Below are 20,898 nucleotides of genomic sequence, written 5' to 3' on the forward strand. Positions count from 1 at the left end.
ATCTTTCTAAGATTTTGTTTATAAGAATAATCATTTCCTATAAGTTATCGGAAGCTTCAAAGTAATTAGCTCGTTCGGAACTTAAGTTTTTCCTTTTCGTTTATTAGGATTATTTTAGGTTTATGTTGTCTTTCAAGTATAACTTTTTCTAAGTTAATAGTATTTTTATCTTTTTTGCTTATACATTTTTACTGGAGTTTAAAGTCAGAAATATTTATAATTCTTATATAATTCAAATATAAAAAAGATTTAATGACTAAATATTAGAGATTTAATCAAATGACTATTTTATAATAGTAAAAAATTAATCAAATGGCTATTTCTAGATATTAATAAATAATTAAATAACTATTTCATCCAATGTCATATTTATTTTAATAAATTTTAGCTCACAAGTCTTTATGGATGGGAATACTAAATCGAAAAGAAAAGAAGATGAGTGAATCCTAATCCCACACAAAAACTAAAATCAACCGAAACCTATTGTTGCATGATATGACATAACATTTAATTAAGAAAATCTAAAAATACATAGTCACATCAACTTAAATTGGACCATTACGATAAATAATTTTTACATCTCATGAAACTTAAACTCTTTCTTAAATAATAATAATAATAGAACGTTACTTTCTTATGACTCCAATTAGTATCACTATTATCAATGATCTAAACGATCATTTATTCAATTACATATAGTCAAAACTATGCATGCGATAATTTTGAATAATTCACCTTTCCTTTTCCATGATGAACTATTATAACGCACGAATATTTCAATGACTACTAATTAATCACTAAATTTAAATAGGACTGAATTGTTAATGTTGCAGCACATCTCAGTAATAATGATTTAATTAGGATATGCTAGGTTTGTTAAATCGCACAGATAATTCAAGAAGTCTTTCAAATATAGACAAAATTAAATAATTACATTCCATTAATAAATTATCTATAAATATTAGTCAAGAATTTATAGAAATAAAATCTTACTTGATTTTAAGTTCTTAAATATTAGGAGTTTTTACCTAATTCAAACAAGGAAAAATTTAGTAGTAAATTTTTAATTAATTTCAATGTCCTAAATAGTAGGAATATAATTAAATGACTATTTTGTACGGTGTGAACTCTATTTTTAAATGGTAAAAAAGGCGAACGATATTTCGCTAAGAGCCTTCGTACTTTTAATATAACTAATCTTAGTGTACACGTGTTGCGCGTGTTTCCATCTCAATAGTAATTTCTCTCAAAAAAATATAAAATTATATTTGAGTTATAAAATAAAGCACTATAAGCTTCTGAAATTGATAAATATTGATCCTATATAGCTAACTCAATAAAAGAAAAAAATTTGTTCATAAAAGTCCACATTAATTATTCAATGTATTCACCTTAAATTATTTTCTAATTTTCTAATTTTATTAGTTAAATCATAAGTTATCGTGCTTCCTTTAATTTCAGTAAAAACACATAGTTCTTGAAGATTTAGGATTTAAGATTTTTTTTGAAACACATAGTCTTTTATTACGATTCTTTAAAGATCTATCAAATAATATAAATTAAAAAATTGAATCATATGTCTTCTGAGTTTATATTCCTTCCAAGGTTTCAATATTACCCTTGTAGTGAGGTTTTAGTTGTTGAAATAAGAAAATAATATGATTTACATAACGTTGTCTAAATGTGTGTGGGGAAAGAAAATATTACTAAAATATAAAAATTTAATAGGACGAACGAATTAGTATAAAAAGTTATTGAATTTATGTAACGACTCGACCGGTTGTTTTGAGAGTAATAACCCGATCCCCTATTTACTGTTTTCCCGTACCTTTTTCTGCTTAGGTGACTTGCCGGAAGGTTTTGTTTTTGATTTCATAGTATTTTGGGACACTTAGTCCCTAAATGGAGGTTTAAGCCTTAGGTGATTTTGGATTTAGGGACATGTCCAGATTGTGCTTTGGAGGTCCGTAGCTCATTTAGCCTTGAAATGACGAAAATCGAATTTTTGGACTTTTGGACCGGTAGTAGAATTTTTGATATCGGAGTCATTTTCCGATTTCAGAAGTTGGAATAGGTCCGTAATGTTGAATATGACTTGTGTGCAAAATTTGGGGTCAATCGGACGTGGTTTGGTTGGTTTCGGCGTCGGTTGCCGAATTTGGAAGTTTCAAGTTCTTTAAATTTGAATCGGAGGATGAATTATGATTTTAGCGTTAGCTGATATGATTTGAGGACTCAACTTAGTTCGTATGGTATTTTATGATTGGTTGGTATATTTGGTCGAGGTCCCGGGGGCCTCGGGCGTGTTTCAGATGCTCAACAGGTCATTTTTGGACTTAAGGAGTTGACAGTTTTTGCTGGTGTTCTGCAGTTAGTTTCCTTCATCGCGATCGCGTGATAAGGCTCGCGATCGTGTAGAGTAATTGGGAGACTAGCTGGTTTATCTCTTCGTGCTCGCCAAGAATGGGACGCGATCGCGTAGGTTCGTCAAGTTATGCATCGCGAATGCGTGAGCTAGGCCGCGTTCGCGAAGAAGAAATAAGACAGCAGTGGAATTGGGTATTGTTCTTCGCGATAGCGTGAGGTCAATCGCGGTCGCGTAAGTCTGAGGAGCTATTTCATCGCGTTTGCGTGGAGAGTTACGCGTTCGTATAGAGTAAAATAATGGGGCAGCGAAGTTGTTCTTCGCGATCGCGAGGGTGTTTCCGCGATCGCGATTAAAGAATCACTGGGCAGTGTTAAAGTCTCCAAAAAAATGGGGTTTTGCCATTTTATCAAAAACTTGAGTTGGGAGCTCGAATTTTGGACGAGGTATTGAGGAATTTTCAGAGATATCGATTGGGTAACGATTCTTAACTCCTTTATGATTATATTCCACTAATCTATGGTTGATTTCATCATTTAATTTCGAATTTTTGGGGTTGAAATTGGGAAAATTTTGGAAGAACTTCTTCAATAAAGATTTCGAGTTTTGAAGGGGATTTGTGGTCAGATTTGAGTAAATTTTATATGGTTAGACTCGTGAGCGAATGGGCGTTCGTATTTTGTGACTTTTATCCGATTCCGAGATGTGGGCCCCACGGGCAATTTTTGAGTTAATTTCGAAATTTTTGTTAAAAATGTTGATTTCGTTAATTAGATGAGTCTATTATTGTTGTATTTATATTACATAATTGCTTTTGGCTAGATTTGGGCCATTCAGAGCTGGATATTCGTGGGAAAGGCATTGTGACCGATTAATTGAGCTTGACTCGAGGTAAGTGGCTTGCCTAACTTTGTGTGAGGAAAATCCCCTTAAGATTTGGAACAATTGTGATATGTGAGCGTCGTGTACGTGAGGTGACGAGTACGTACACGGGCTAGTTGTGGTAAAACCTGATTTTCTTACTGAGCAACAACATGTTTTCCTGTTACTTTGAGATATACCATTTTAATGAGTACTAATCTATTTTTATTCTTAATTGAGTTATTCCAATATGTGTAGCTATCATGTTTAGTCTAATACAACATGTCTACGTGTCTTAATTGTTTATGTGAATTCTGTGCAACATGCTTAGTGAATTCCCTGTTTCTTCCCTGACTAGTACTTAGTCTAAATCGTAAGAATTTCGTGATATAGTTGCATTTCTATCGTTCGCACTGCATATTTACTTTGGGACTACGGAACGGTAATCCGGGAGATCCCCCTTGTACTGCATATTTACTTTGGGACTACGGAATGGTATTTCGGGAGATCCCCCTGTACTGCATATTTACTTTGGGACTACAGAACGATATTTCGGGAGATCCCCTTGTCTTGCATATTTACTTTGGGACTACGGAACGGTATTCCGGGAGATCCCCCTGCACATTTATGTTTGGGACTACGAGACGGTATATCGGGAGATTCCCTGTTGTGTTTCTGTGTACTGATATGTTACCTTCTATGAATTCTTTCTTGTTAAATTTCAGTTTTTATTTTACTGCGATATTTCATTCTTGCCTTGCCTTATTATTATATATACCAGTAGGGTCCTGACCTGACCTCGTCACTACTCGACCGAGGTTAGGCTTGGCACTTACTGGGTACCGATTGTGGTGTACTCATGCTACTCTCTGCACATATTTTTCGTGTGCAGATCCATGTGCACCTTATCATCCGCACTATTAGTGAGTCGGGACAGCCTTGGAGACTTCAAGGTATATCTGCCGCGTCTGCAGACCTCTAAGTCCCCTTCTACTCTTTCTCATGTCCATTATCTTCTATATTTTTCCTTGTTAGACTCTGAAATATAGAGACACTAGATTTTTCTTTTTGTAGTTTGTGATTCACGATGTTCCGGGTTTTGGGATTTGTTGTGTATTTTTAAATAGTCGGTTAAATTTATATTTGTATTTTATTATTTCGCAAAATATTAGGCTTACCTAGTTGTAGAGATTATGTGTCGTCACGATGTCACACAGAGGAGAAATTGGATCGTGACAATTTACTAAGTATGTATATATATATATAGTGAATTTTTAAATCTTAAATAATAATAAAATATTTGCACTACATATTTATTCACTACAAAAATTAATTTTAAAAGATAAAAAGTCAACGAACATTCGTGTTGATGTTTTTATAATATAAATTTAGGCTTGTACGATTTAGTATGATTAAATATGGTATCAAATAATTATTTTGTATGCTTAATTGAACATGGATTAACTATTTTGTATGATTAAAATAAGAACTTTTAAAATGCATATTTAATTGTTCCGCGTTGCAATAATTTTAATTTAAATATTAAATATATTAAATAATTTTAATTTAATATGTTATGTCCCCATATTTCAACTTCTTATTTACAAATCAATTGTATTATGTCGCGCATACCATTGTACAAAGGATAACTTGGATTGGTGTGATTCATATGAGATAAAATATTTATTAATTTTATATTCCTAAATATTAGGATTTCTACCTATTTTAATAAGGAAATATTTAATATATAAAACTTTAATTGATACCAAAGTCCTAAATATTAGGAAAATAACTTAAATTATAATTTTGTCCATTATGAAAGCTGTTTTTAAAGGATAAAAAAGGCGAGCTACATTTCGCTAAGGGTCTTCGTACTTTTAATATAGTATAGATAGATAGATATAGATAGATAGATAGATAGATATAGATATAGATTAAAAAAATAGTTTGTATTTGTTTATTTACTCGAAAAGTCATTTCGAGCGTCAAATTATTAACCAAAAAAAAATGATATGCAAAAGTCAAAATCACAAAGTAGAGAGATGGAGCAGAATTACGAGACTTTGATCATACAGAATAAATGAGGTTAGTTTCCGTTCATATTGTGAGAAATAATTCTAAGAATACAGTAGGCCTTGGACATCAATTTTGTTTTTCTTCTTTACGAGTAGTATTTGGAGTTAAAGCTGAAAAATAACATTTGAAATTTGAAATTATATTTGGACATGCATTTCACTTAAAAAACTGTTATAGTTATTTGACCCTAAATTTAGATATAGGGTTAAACAATTAGATTTTCTTAACCATATAGGATTATTCTTAGCCAATAATAATACCCATTAGCTTATTTAATTAGTGTCGTGACAAGATGTTACCAGATCTGTGGTAACAATGATAAATATATAATAATGGATAACACTTAATGGCACAAATAGCAATAAATAATATATAATGGTATTTATGTAAATATATGTAACAGAGATGATCGAAAAAGAATAGGTCGTATAATATTCTTTCTAACAATGATAAATGATTGATAAGCCTTGAATATTCGGACTTCCTTGGATCGTGGGAGAAAAGTTAGACATGGATCTCAAGAAAAATGTGCCTTTTGTATGTATGTAATAAAGTAAAAATCTCAAAGAATGTTAAAACGTTCTTTTACAAATGAGTGTCCAATCCCCTCTATAACTACGTCTCTTTCTATTTAAAAGGGGATATGTGCCACAAAACTCAAAAAGTACGGATCCAGAGAATATTCACTGAAATATTACTCCGTTATTTTAAGATCTTATCTTAAAACTAGTCGTTATTACACCGTTTAAGCAGAGAGTGCTTATCCTCGACCGTGATGTCTGCTGACTCCTCGACCTAGCCCTTAATCTTTTGTCAGATCACTTCAACCTTGAATCTTTCGTTGGTTGAAGTCATATTGTTGACACGTAGCAATCCTCGAAGGCACTCTTAATACTGATGTGGTCTAAATATAATTAAGATATACAGTTAGTCCCTCCGCTTGTTGAGGTCGTCTTCGTGGGAAAGTTCAATAAACGAGTGACATTTGGTTCAAGAGAGGGAGTGATGTCATGACGTCATGCGTCATGATGATGCTTGTTCCCAACGCACCGCGTCGATTTGCGTGTGACCTTTGATTGGACCTGTCGTTTCGATTCCGGTGCTAATTATGATGAACCGTTTCTGGTTTGGTGCTCATTATGACAAGTTGTTTCGAGTTTGGTGCCTCAATCTCTATAAATAGGGATGGCCAAACTTAAACTAGGAACTTTTATTCTCCAAAAATTTGAGACCTCAAACTCTTCTCTCTGAACCTCTCCTCTCAACTTCGTTGTTGTTTACTGTATCTTAGGCTTTCTTCCTAGTATTCTTTTTTACTTTCTCATAAACATGTTGAATCTACCATCTGATGTTGGTGAAGGGGGGTCACGACATTCCGTTGGCGGTGGTGTTCCCTGCTCGCGGAGAGAATGCAGTTGCCACCGCGGAAGATGAAACTTTTTCATCGGTGGAGGAAATCATCCCCCGCAACCCTGAAGCAGGTTCGATTTCCAACGATCGCCGGGCGCGGTGCCTGGAAAATTCCTGTCGACAATGGGCCCAAGCAGTTGGCTAAATTTAAAGTCAAGTTTGGCCTTCCCGACCATATCAAACTGATCCCCGCTGATGGGGAAGAAGTACATGTTCATCGCCCCGGGTATTGCGCTCTATACGCTTACCCGTTCATTATCGGCTACTCTTTTCCTCTTCTCCCATTGGTGGAGGAATTTTTTCACTACTACGGCATCCGCCCCGCTCAGCTCACCCCTTACGTTTACAAGGTCATCAGGATATTGACCAAATTTGTCGAGCTTGTCGGGGTCGAGGTAACAGTGCAGCATTTGATGCACCTCTTCGCCCATTGCTTCTATAGGGGGCGATGTTAAATCTTCATCACTGTAGAGGAAAGTGCTTGGTGGTGAAGATAGATGACAAGGCCAGTCGCCAATTCTGGCTTGATTTATTTTATGTCAGGACCGAGGACGTCGTGGCTAGCGTTGACGGCTTCCCCGAGGCTTGGATTCATACACGTAAGTTTCCCATTTCCTTTTTCCTCTTTGCATTTTTTGCCTATTTTGGGTTAATTAAGTGATTTTTCCTTCCTTGCAGCCAACAACTGTCCTCCCCCTTTAGCCGTACGCATCGCAGGCTGGGTCGGGCTAATTCTCCCCCACGCTGTGGGGATTCGCGACTGGCCGAGTTTTTTTAAGAAGTTCAGACTTGCTCTCCCCTCCACAGGTAACTTCTCTTTTTTGCCTTGATCGTCGCGTTTCTTTGTTGTATGTTGGCTTGCTTTTTTAACTTCTTTTTTTTCCCAAGTCCAGTTAGAGGGTCTTCTTGAAGGAGCCGGGCACCTGTGCTCTCTTTTAGGAGGAGGGCTGCTATGCCTTCAGCTTCTGCTCCCGTCGTGGCTGCCGAGCCTCCTGTGTCTGCCCCCCGTCCTGGCTGCTGCAGCCCAAGAATCTACCCTCGTCACGGTTGTTGCCTCTACTCCTCAGTTATTTTCGATGATTGATGAGGACGACGAAGCCTACCCTAGTGATTGGGATCTAAGGCGTCGCAAGAGGACAGCCGTTGATGCCGGAGGGGAAATCCCGGTTGCCGTCGACTCAATAGAGAATGACTTGGTTCTTAGATAGACGATGACGATCCATATTGAGGATGATGTTGGGGTAAGCACCGAGGACCCCCAACGGGAAGAGGTGGTTGTTGACGTGCTAGTGCGTCATGAGGGGGACGGCAGTGGCAGGGACAGTTGATGGCGACCGCATACTTTCAAGGCAAGAGAAGGCCTCATCCTCCAAGGGTGGCAATGGATGTTTCTTCGTCAGCCGATGATAAAGGAAAAGTCATCGCTGAAGATTACGTCAGATCTGATCCCGACATGGACCTGGACGAGTTGAGAATGATCGACGAGGGCCTCACCCAACTCGAGGTGAGGATGGATGGGGGTTCTAGGACCATCATCCCAATGGACCGTGATACCGAGGAGGTAGTCCCTCTCTCGATCCTCTCTGTTATGAAGCCAAGGGTGAGACCCTCAAGAAGATAACTAACAGTACTTTGTCCAAGAATATCGTCAGTCTCGCTCTCAGGGTAAGTCATTTCATTCGCCTTTCTCCTTATGCCTTAGCTTATTTTTAGGTTCTAACTTCTTTTCTTTGTTTTACAGACTGTCATACTAGAAATCGAGAGCGCTCGGAGCGAGAAGATACGTAAAGAAATTTACGTGAAGTTGAAAGGAAAGTATACAACGTGCCGGGAGAGGTACCTGGAGCTTCGAGAGCGGCTTCGTAAGGGAGGCGATGTGCTGGCCTTAAGAGAGGATTTTAAGAAGAAAGCCGAAGAGCTGATAGCAGTCGTGGAAAAGTTCAACGTCCTCGTGGGAACGTTGAAGACAAAGGAAGAGGAGCTGGAGCTTAGTAAAGGTGTGGAGGCCTAATGCAGCGACCTTCAAGCTCAAGTAGTCCAGTTGCAAGGCTAGTTAGACGAGTGCCAATTGCAGATAGAGGCTCTTAGGGGTGAGATTGTCGTGAAGCAAAAGGAGCTCGAGAAGGCAGAGTTTTCTCGGTTGGATGCTCGGAGGAAGGTAGAGATCCTCGAGCTGGCAAACAGAACCCTTTGATCTGAGCGAGAGACTGACCTGTCAACGGCAAGGGCTAAGGAGGACAGTTTGAAGATAGGATCGGGGAGCTGGACAAGGAAACCTCTGAGCTTTATGATCGATTCGCCGCTCTGGAGCCCGAGAAAACCCAACTGCTTACGCGACCTTCTTCGTCTAATGCTTCTGATTTCCCCAACGTCCCTCGGTAGTTGTATGAAAAGCGGATCCATGTTGAAGCTCGACTGGATGTGTTTCGTGACTTGCATGTGATGGGCTCCGTTTCTGAGGTGACTTTTGAGGATGCTTGAGTTAAGGCTCGCGAGGATGAGGAAGAGGGCATAGATCGGCTCGAGGACCATGCATGATATGATTCTGTCTACCCTCAAGGTGAGGATGCTGGAGGTCGAGATGGTAAGGGTGTTGAGGTATATGATGGTGATGTGTAGTAGTTTTCTTTTAACTTTTTTTTGTGTATTTTTGTTGGCGTCTCTAAGTGCCTTTGTAAAAAACTCTTTATCTATGAATATCAAAGTTGTTCCTTATACTTTTTTTTCAGTCATGCGATTTATTTCTATACTTGTATATTTTTATTTATGTTGTTTGTATGTTTCGCTTTTGTCCTTTTTATTGTTGTCCCCTTCTAGTTGATTATAGCCTTTTGAGTCTAATAACAGTGAATCATATAGACCCTAAACATATAGGTTCTTTCTTAATCGAGATGTGGCCGAGAGCCGATAGTTTTTGTTCGAACTTGGTTGAATAAGTCGTGGCCGAGGGCCGATAGGTATTTGTTCGAGTTGAGTCAAACTTAACCTTTCATTAAGTCGCGACCGAGGGCCAGTAGGTGTTGTTCAAACTTAGTCGGGCTTACCCTTTTATTAAGTCGTGGCCGAGGGCCAATAGGTGTTGTTCGAGCTTGGTCGAACTCTACCTTTTGTTAAGTCATGATCGAGGGCCGGTATGTGTTATTCGAGCTTGGTCGAACTTTACCTTTTGTTAAGTTATGGCTGAGGACCGGTAGGTGTTGTTCGAGCTTGATGAATTTAAGCTTTACTTAAGTCGCAGTCGAGGGACTAAAGGTTTTGTTCAAACTTGGTCGAACGTAATTTTTTATTAAGTCACGGTCGAGGGCCGGTAGGTGTTGTTCGAACTAGGTCGAACTTAACCTTTTGTTAGAGCAGTTTCGCTAAGTGTGAATTTCTATTACTTTGACATTGTTGTTCTGATTATATTGTTTTGCCCTTGGATATTTTTTGGAGAGAATTACAAATTTTGGGCATTGGCTGGCATTCCAATCCAGTCCTGGTATATTTAGTCCCTTCATTATTCGACTTGGAGAATCTTGAGTAGTCGGGCAATGAAAAAAAAAGAAATCAGTATGTTCTTCATATACTATGACTCTCGTCGCCTCATTAAAAACCTCCTTGAGAAAACCCTAATGGGACAAAACTCAAGTGAGGAAAAAAAGAGTACGACTTGGGGGCACTTCTTATTTTCTAGAAGTTGAAATATTTGAGGCGGCTGATATTCCAATTATTTGGTAATTGTTTTCCCTCCACTGTCTCTAGTTGGAACGAACCCTTGTTCGCTTTGCCTGTAATTTTGTATGGTTCGTTCCAGTTGGTTCCTAGTTTTCCTTCTCGTGGATCTCTGTTTGCTTGGGTTTTGGCTTTGAGTACGTAGTCCCCGATTTTGAGTGGTCGGACCTTTGCCTTTTTGTTGTAGTACCGTTCCGCCTGCTATTTTTGGGCGACCATCCTTATGTATGTCATATCTCTCCATTCGTAGACCGCATCTAGCTCTTGTCTCCTACTCTCGTCGTTGCTGGTACCGCTTTCATGGGAGTATCTTAGGATGGGTTCTCCGACCTCAACCGGTATGACTACTTCTGTTCGTAGACTAGGGAATACGGTGTCTCTCCTTTTCTCGTCTTCGGGGTGGTTTTGTGCGCCCAAAATACTTCTGGGAGTATTTTTGGCCACAATCCCTTGGTTTCTTCAAGATTCTTCTTCATGGTGTTTAATATGGACTTATTGGAGGATTCTGCATGCCCGTTGCCCGATGGGTGATAAGAAGTTAAAAGTATCCTCTTAATGTGACATTTCTCAAAGAATTCAGTGATTTTCTTTCCCATGAACTGGGTCCCGTTGTCGCAGCTTATCTCCTTGGGTAGGCCGAACCAACAGATGATGTTTTTCCATATGAAGGCGATTACCTCTTGTTCGCGCACTTGGGTGAACGCTCCTGCTTCCACTCATTTAGAGAAATAGTCAGTTAAAACTAAAAGAAATCGTACATTACCTCGCCCCGGTGGGAGTGGACCCACGATGTCCATTCCCCATTTGATAAATGGCCATGGAGAGGTGACCGAATGGAGGTGTTCGCCTGCTTGGTGAATTAGTGTGGCATATTTATGATATTGCTCGCATATCTTCACAAATTCTGAGGCATCTTCTTCATGGTAGGACAGTAGTACCCAGCCTGTATGATACACCTGACGAGTTCTCGATCGCCAGAATGAGCGTTGCATCGGCCTTCATGGACTTCCTCGAGAATGCGCTGGGTTTGATTTGGACTAAACACTTCGCCAGAGGGCCGTCATATGTTCTATTGTACAAGCCGTTATGAAGAAGGTTGTATCTGGCCGCTTGCATTCTTAGTTTTTTAGCTTTTTTTTTTGTCGCTCGTGAGGGTGCCATCCTGCAAGTAGATAATAATACAATTGCGCCAGTCACAAGTCAAACTTACAGATTTTACCTCGATTTGGTCCAGTTACGAGTTGAGGAGATAGATTACGCTTTTATTCCCGGGCGTAATGCTTCTAGTGACGGCGGCCAATTTGGCGAGGCTATCTGCTTTGATGTTCTGAGCTAGCAGGATCTGGTTGAGCTGACATTCGTCAAAATTGGGCAGCAGCCTATAAATCTCGGCTTGATATTTTTTGCAACCTTTGTTTCTTGATTTGGAAAGTCCCTGTAACTTGGTTGACCACGAGCTGAGAATTACAACGGAGTTTCAGTCGCTTTGCCCTATATTTGAGTGCTAGACTCAACCATGCGATTACGACCTCATACTATAGACTAGCGAATTACTTCGTCGTTAAGTACCTCTAGTACGAGTCCCAAAAGCATTAGATGCGCCATCGATGTACAGGACCTAGAGATCTTGCGTTTGAAGAGAAACTTGAGCGGCTTCCTTCTCGACCTCGGGCATTACCTTTTGCGCTAAAGTGTGAGACAAAGTCGACGAGCACTTGCAACTTTATCGTTGTTCGAGGTGGTATGTGATGTCGTGCTCGCATAGCTCGATGGCCCATTTGGCCAGCCTCCCCGACATCTCGGTTTTATGTAAAATTCTTCTTAAAGGGAAAGTGGTAACGACCGAGATAGGGTGACACTAGAAATATGGTCTAAGCTTTCATGAAGCTACGGCCAATGCCATGGCTAATTTATCGAGGTGTGGGTACCTCGTCTCGGCATCGACAAGTGCTTTACTGATATAATAAATGGGAGATTGTGTACCTTTGCTTTCTCGAACCAGGACCGCACTTACTTCTACTTCGGAGATAGCGAGATAGACGAGAAGGTGTTCCTCGGGTTCAGGCTTCGAGAGTAAAGGTGGTGATGACAGATACGCCTTCAGTTCTCGTAGTGCTTGTATTCACTTGGTCATCCACTCGAGGCCGTTATCCTTTTTTTTACGCCGAAAAATTTATGACATCTATCGGACGACCGTGAGATAAATCTCGATAAGGCAGCGATTCGACCAGTCAATCTTTGAACTTGCTTCTTAGTAGTCAGTTGTTCAAGTATCCCATCGATAGCCTTGATTTGATATGGGTTGACTTCAATTCCTCGATGTGATACTAAGAAACCCAAAATATTTCCCGAGTCTACACCAAACGCGTATTTCTCGGGATTTAGTTTCATCCCGTACTATCTTAATATGTCGAAAGCTTCCTTCAAGTGGTCGATATGGTCTTTTGCCCTCATGGATTTGACCAGCATGCCGTCAATGAATACCACCATAGTCTTGCCGAGTTGATCTTTGAACATTTTCGTGACCAACCTCTGATAGGTGGACCCTGCATTATTCAAACTAAACAGCATGACCCTATAAAAATATGTTCCCATATGGGTGACGAACGTGGTTTTCTATTGGTCCTCTTCTTTCATGAGTATTTGGTTATAACCCGAATATGTGTCTAGAAAGCTTAGCAGCTCGTGCTCGTCTGTTACGTCAATGAGTTGGTCAATATATGGCAATAGGAACGAATCTTTCGGGCATGCTTTGTTTAGGTCCGTGAAGTCTACACACATCCTCCATTCCCCATTTTTCTTTTTGACTATCACCACGTTGGCTATCCATTTGGGGTACTTCGACTCCATGATGAAGCCATTTGCTAATAGCTTCTCCACTTCCTCGTGAACGGCAACGTTGATGGTGGGGTTGAACTTTCGTCGGACCTTCCTTACCGGAGGATATAAGGGGTCGACGTTCAATTTGTGTATGGCGATCTCTTTGGGGATGCCTGACATATCTGCATAACTGAAAGCAAACAAATCTGCGTTAGTTATTAAGAATTGACTAAATTTACCTAGTTCTCGGAGTTTACAATCGATGTAGGCCTTTTTGTTGGGATCACAGTGGTCTAATTGAACGGTGTCGAGGCCCTTTATAGTTTATTCTGAAGCTTCGACCATTTCGGGGTCCATAATGACTTCCCTAACTCCTTCCTGTGGTGACCTTGACCTTGCTGATTGCTATGCTTCTTTTTCCTTATCTTTCTTTTGTTGAGTTGTCGTGTTGTCCATGGCGATGCAATAGCATTCCCGGGATATGCGTTGTTCCCCTCGTATGCTGAATATTCCCCGAGATGTTGGGAACTTTATCACTTGGTATAAGCTGTAGGGGACGACTTTCATAGGATGTATCTATGGTCGTCCCACTATGGCATTGTATGCAGTGGCCTGGTCCATGATATGGAACGTTGTCTCTAGAGTTATGCCACCGGTAAGGAAGGGGAGTGTAATTTCTCCCGAGGTCCGCTCAACTGCATTGTTAAAACAGGTTAGTGTGATGCAATGTGGCACTATCTTATCATCGAGTCTCATCTAGGCGAGGACTCGGGGATGGATGATACACGCTCCACTCCCATCATCTACCATGATAAGTTTAACTTCAGTATCTAAAATTCGTAAAGTAATGACTAAAGCATCATTGTGAGGGAAAGTCAAACCGTCGGCATCTGACTCGTCGAAGATATCCGTCATACTATTCGCATGTGATCGATCTTTTGAGTTTGTGGGTGGCATTGAACTTGATTCCATTGATAGAGGTGTCATCGCTACCTCCAATGATCATATTGATGGTTCGAGCTGGTGACGGCGGCTTCGGCGTGCCTTGAAGTTCCCGACCCCTAGAAAAAGGTGCTCATTCCTTTGTCGCTCAACAGCTCTTTAAGGTGCCCTTGCTGCAATATGTTTGCTACCTCTTGCCTTAGGGCGATGCAATCTTCTGTTTTGTGTTCGCGTTCCAGGTGGAATTCATGGAGGGCGTCAGATTTCCCGGTGTTCAGATCAGACCTCATCTTTGGCGGCCACTTTACCTTTGTTCCGAGCTTCTCCAGGGGCGTAGATTATCTTTGTAGGTGAAACACAAAAATTGTGAGCAGATAACAAAGGGGCATACCTTTCTTGTTCATGTGAGTCCCTGTCATCGGTGTAGACGGGCCATTGTCATGGCGAAAGGAAGGAGGGGCAGGTGCCCTGACATAGGGCTGATATTGTTCCCTGTTTGGCCGTGAGATTGGGTAATCCCATCCTCGTGTTATCTCTTCGTTCTTTCCTGGGCTCAGTTTGTACCACGATGAGTCGTCAAGTTGGTCCGTTGAGGTCCTCATCATCTTCTCGGACCTCGGCATAATAGGCATTATGGATTTCGTCCCAAGTAGTTGGAGGATACTTCATCAACCGGCTCAGCAGGTTTCTTGTCGCTCTTGAACCCTCTCTACTCAACCTATTCTGGAAGGCTGCGACTGCCATCCCTTCGAACACATTTGGTAAGGTCATCCTTACCTTATTGAATCGGCCGATGAAGTCTCTCAGTCCCTCTCCTAGGGATTGCTTGATGGCGAAGATGTCCTTTACTCTCGTTTTGGCTTTCTTGGCCCTGACATGTGCCGTCAAGAATCTGTCGGTCATCTCTTCGAACGTTTATATGGAGCGGGCTAGTAGTCGTGAATACCATGTTAATGCCCCTCTAGTGAGGGTTTCGCCGAATTTCTTTAGCATAACAGAGGACATTTGTTCCTTGGTGAGGTCGTTGCCCTTCACGGCGGTGACATAATGGGTCACATGGTCTTCTGGGTCGGTTGTCTCATCGTATATTCTGAGATACAACGACATTTTGAAGGTTTTTGGTATGGCATGTAGAGCCGCTTCCTCGCTATACAATTGTTCTACGAACCTGTTGGCGTCCATTTTTGGCAGTAACTTAGGGGCACCCGATATATTGTCTATTGGTTCCTGGTGTTCCTTCATTTGGTCTCTAAGAGCCTTATTCTCATTCTCTATTTCTTCCATTCTTTTCAAAATAGTAGCGAGGACGTTGTCACTTGCACTGTCAGTAACATTGTGAGTTATACCTAGAGTTGGAGGGTCTGTTTGATTGCCATGTTCGTCCTCTCGTTGTACCGTGTGGGCTCTTATGGTTTCTATGGTCATGCATGAAGCTTGTTTGTTGAACACGCTTACTAGGTTATCGGTTAGCCAGGCTTCGAGGAGATTTTTCATGGTAGGCGGCGTCCCTTCTCCTATAGACATGGAAAGTCCTTTCCCATTTGGTTTCATTGTGCTGCAATAAGGGGGAGGCGACCTCTCACGCCCGGGGGAGGCGGTGGGCGTCACATCCTCGCCCTGTGTTTCGTAGCTCTCGTTGATGTCGTTCATGAGGTTACGGGGGACGTCATCTGTCGCCCTAGCCTCGTTTCTTTGGTTACCTGCTATGGAAATTACTGGACGTGAAGGGAGGAGAAAAACTCTGTGGCTCATTAGGTTAGCAAGTCACGCGAGTTATAGATCTAATGGAAACTAAAATATTAGCTAAGAAATCCCCACATACGACGCCAAACTTTTTGACCCAAAATTTAGATCTAAGTTTAAAAAATTAGATTTTCTCAACAATATAGGGTTATTCTTAGCCAACAATAATACCCACTAGATTATTTAACTAGTATTGTGACAAGATGTTACCAGATCTGTGGTAACAATGATAAATATATAATAATGGACCACACTTAATGACACAAATATGAAGTGAATGGCATTTAATACTAATAAATGATATATAATGGTATTTATCTAAATATATGTAACAGAGATGACCGAAAAAGAAGAGGCCGTATGATATTACTTCTGACAATGATAAATGATTGATAAGTCTTGAATATTCAGATTCTCCTTGGATCGTGGGAGAAAAGTTAGATACAAATCTCAAGAAAAAGGTATTTTTTGTATGTATGTAATAAAGCAAGAACTTCAAAGAATGTCAAAGTGCTGTTCTTTTATAAATGAGTATCCAATTCCCTCTATAACTATGTCACTTTCTATTTCTAAGGGGATATGTGTCACAAAACCCTAAAAGTACGGATCCATAGAATATTCATTGGAATATTCTCTTTAAGGTCTTATCTTAAAACTAGCCGTAATTACTCCATTTAAGCAGAGAGTGCTCGTCCTCGACCGTGATCTCCGTTGACTCCTCGACCTAGCCCTTTATCTTTTGTCAGATCACTTCGACCTTGAATCTGTTGTTTGTTGAAGTCATATTGTTGACATGTGGCAACCATCGAAGGCTCTCTTAATGTTGATATGACCTAAATATAACTAAGATAACTTTTGGCCTATACAGTAGTTTTGTGAGTGAGAAATTTCTTTTTGAAAATTTTGATTTAAAAAATTTATTTTCGAATTTTTTTCAAAAACTTGCAAAATTTCAAGGACAAACACATTTTTTTTTTGAAAAATAGGACAAAAAAAATTATGGACAAAGGAGGCCATAAATTCCAGTAATAGTATTTTCTCCAAAGAAAAAGTAAAAAGTTGTGTGTGACTCTACTTCTAATGAGAGTTTTCCAACTTTTTCGTCAAAATAGAGAAATACTTTTTACATAAACCTGGCCAATCACCATAACTCTCCAAAAAAAAAAAACATTTTAATTTAAATAAGTATTATTTTTAATTTTTGAAAAACTTATTCAAACAGTCAATTGGTTTTGTGGATCTTTACAAACTTGTTTTTAGTTTTATGACCCTAACTTTTTTTTTTTTTATACATGGGAAATTTACTTTACACAGAGATTTGTCTTTCACACATGAGAGATCTAAAAAAAATTTATTTTCTTAATTTTAAAATTGAAAAAAGGCACGATGTACAAATAGCACATATGTGATTTGCATCCTCGTACGATGCAACCCGATCCAATAATATATATATATATATATATATATATATATATATATATATATATATATATATATATATATAAAAGTTATATTCGACTTGTATTGTTAAGCATAAATAAATAAATTATCACGTTGGTTGAAGTAAGAAGTAGGAAATGTAATTTTTTATTACCGCAATATGCCTATACTTATAGTGTGATGGATCATCTTAGAAGTCCGTTAGTAAGTACTATCAGTGATAAAGGAACTAACCATTATCATTCAATTGAATTCCGATTAAATCAAAAATAAAATAAGCTAAGCTTCAGTGTTTTAAAAAATGGAGGTGTGAAGCAGGGAGTTTTACTTTGTATGGCCTATTTCTAAGTTCTAATTAAGAAAAAACAAAATGAAATACAATCAGAACAAAATAGTGTTGCTTACTCGAATAATGTTTATATATTAAGCCAATAAATATTACTCCGGCAATTATTAAAGTTGGACTAAGATACTATCAAATTGTCAAGTTATTGTTCCAAAACAAAATTTTAGTGAGAATATTTGATAGTCAAATCTAATAATTTAACTTCCTTAATTAAATTAGGACATATATTTATGTCACCTATATCACACGACATGGCATCCTTCATCAATCTAGCTCAAATTACATAAATATAGAGGAATCAGATCATAAACATTAACATTTTAAATACTTGTTAAATTGTCATTATAGTTTAACATGCGATAGCAGGTTAATTATTATCTTTTATCAAGTTACTAACCAATATTTATTATAAAAATTTATTAGAGATTAACTTATAAGTAATCTAATTATATAAATATATTTTAAACCATTAATGCATATAACTTAAACTCCAATATAACCAGTGATTTATATTTATTATTAATTAGTTTATATTTATTTTTTTATCATTTCTTTACCAAACCAAAGTCAAATTTATGTGCCTGTAATATTCCGATTTTAAAAAAACATAATGTGGCACCTCTTGCAAAATAAGAACAACCATTTATATTTTCTCTTTATTTTTGGGTACCCTTTTCGCCTTATTAATCTATTTAACATGTTTTATCAAGTTTGAGAATAAAAAGAAAATGAAAGATAAAAAAATTGTCTTTCACTTTTCAATATCTTTCCTTTTTCGAGAACTATTTATTTTACACTTTTTACCGTTTTATTTTCGCTTACATGAAATTTATGCAATCTCTTTAATCATGCTTGCTATATATACATTTTTGTTTTCTCACTCGCTAAAAAGGAAAAGAAAATTAATTCCGAGAACAACTGAATAGAGTGAAGTCAATTATTGTGTATCGTTTCTACCACATAGATTTGAGATTGATCATCATTTCTTTTGTTTGTTCCATCATGAAAACAATGTTGCTTGCTCTTCTTGCACTTTGTATCTTGTTGGAAGGACTTCATTTATTAGTGTCTGAAAGCTTCCTGCAGTTTTGATCGTTTTTCTTATTTTGTTTTTCAGGATATTATTAAAGAATTTGGCTGTGTGATTCTTTTTGGTGATCACAGTAAAACCTATGGTAGGGGCTTCTTCTTCTAAGACGAAAAGACGACCAGAAGATGATTTCTTTGATTTTGTCATATCACGGTTTATTAAAGATGTTTTTGATGAGAACCCATTTAAAAACCAGGTATTTTCATTTATCTACTTTATTATTCCTTTTTTATTTTGTGTGTGTGTGTTTTGCTTCCAAAGAGTTTATCTTTCTTAAAGAATTTGATAAGATGTGGTTGCTTTTCAAAAACTTATAAAATAACGTTTCTCCAATGTTGCCAAAACACTAAAGGGCTGCTTGGCTGGTACAATAAGGGATAATAATAATCCCGGGATTAGATGCAAAATTATTTTATCTCGCATTTGGTTGAATTTTTGAGTTTGAGATTAGCAATCTCATAATTAATTTATATAATAATTGTGATATTATTCTATTGGGTGGGATAATAATCTCGGGATAAAGCACTACAATGACAAAAATGCCCTTTTAAGGCTTTTCCCCGATGTCCTTTAAAAAATTTGAAGTTGAAATTAAAATAAAAGTTTACCCCAATTTATCTAGTATATTTATCAAACACATTTTATTTTATACCCGGCCTGTATATCTCATGTTTAGTCTGATGAACCAAACATCTTACTAAAAATATTTCCACTAAATAATTTCACGACTATTTAACTCCCGTATTATAATTCTGTTATTACAATCCCATAATAATATATTTCCCAACCAAACGACCCATAAGGTTGCCCCCAATAGTCTATAATCGATATACATGAAAAACTTTATCATGCTTAATGAAATTATATTTTTATCATTAATCATTGATTTTATGCACTTTATTTACTATTTCACAACACATAATAGGTTAAGAACATATAATATGCTTTTATCGTGCTCGAGGATTAGAAAGAAAAGTCAATTATGATATTTTGAGATTTATTGATTTCTTAACAAAAAATTATATTTTATTTTCTGAAAGAGTTTTTATTGATTAATAGAGCAATTCGATGTAAATTCGAGTGGAATTCACAAGACGATGACGATCTCTCTATTTATGCATATAAACACAAACTAAGAACTCGTTTGGTCATAAATTTTGGTTATTTTTTTTTAAACAAAAAAATTAAAAACATTATTTGTTCATGAAATATGATTAGTTTTTTTTAAAAAATTAATCTTTTACAAGTTTTCCAAAACTAGTTTAAGGTAGTTTTTGGGTGAAATTTTTTATTCCACTTACAAAATTTTAACTTTTTTTTTCCAAATAAAATACATATCCAAAAAGAACTTTAACTTCCAAAAATTATTTTTCAACATAACTTTCATTTATTTCCTCCAAAATTCCACCAAATTTATATACAAACCCTAACTAAATTTGGCTTCTTTCAATTTATTTTTAGCGTCTTTCAGTTCAATAGAGGGGTTCTGTATAAACTATGTTGTGATTCACAAGAACATGATAAAATAAGTATATTATAGTATGTACTTGTTCTGAAAATTTATTTAAATATCTAAGCTAGCGTTTGGCCATAAATTTCCAAATTTATTCTGAAAAATCTAATTTGGGTGAAGTTTGGTTTGAACATGAAAATGTGTTTGGACATCTGTTTTGGGTGAAGTTTGGTTTGAAAAAACATGAAACATGACTTATACCCACAAGTTCTAAAAACTATCACAAATACCCAACAATTCCGTTATCAATAACATTCATTATATTATCGCAAACCATAGTCATGAATATAAATAAATTTGATACAAAATTATCATTTTTATAATGAACTACATGATACACAATCAGATGACCGAGAAGACGAAACACCACCGTTACAAAATAATAAATGGTGAGCTCTTTTATAAAATACAAAAGTTTGGGGCAATTTTTTAAAAATATAATAGTGATATTTTGGCCCAAAGCCAGCTATTGAGCTGGGTTTGAGATTTGGGATTTTGCCAAAATATAGGCAAAATCTATGGCCAAACATGTGTTTGCCAAATAAATTCAAGTTTATTTTGGCAAAATCTATGGCCAAACG

This window comes from Nicotiana tabacum, chromosome 19, assembly GCF_000715075.1.
Source record: "Nicotiana tabacum cultivar K326 chromosome 19, ASM71507v2, whole genome shotgun sequence".
Taxonomy (NCBI): domain Eukaryota; kingdom Viridiplantae; phylum Streptophyta; class Magnoliopsida; order Solanales; family Solanaceae; genus Nicotiana; species Nicotiana tabacum.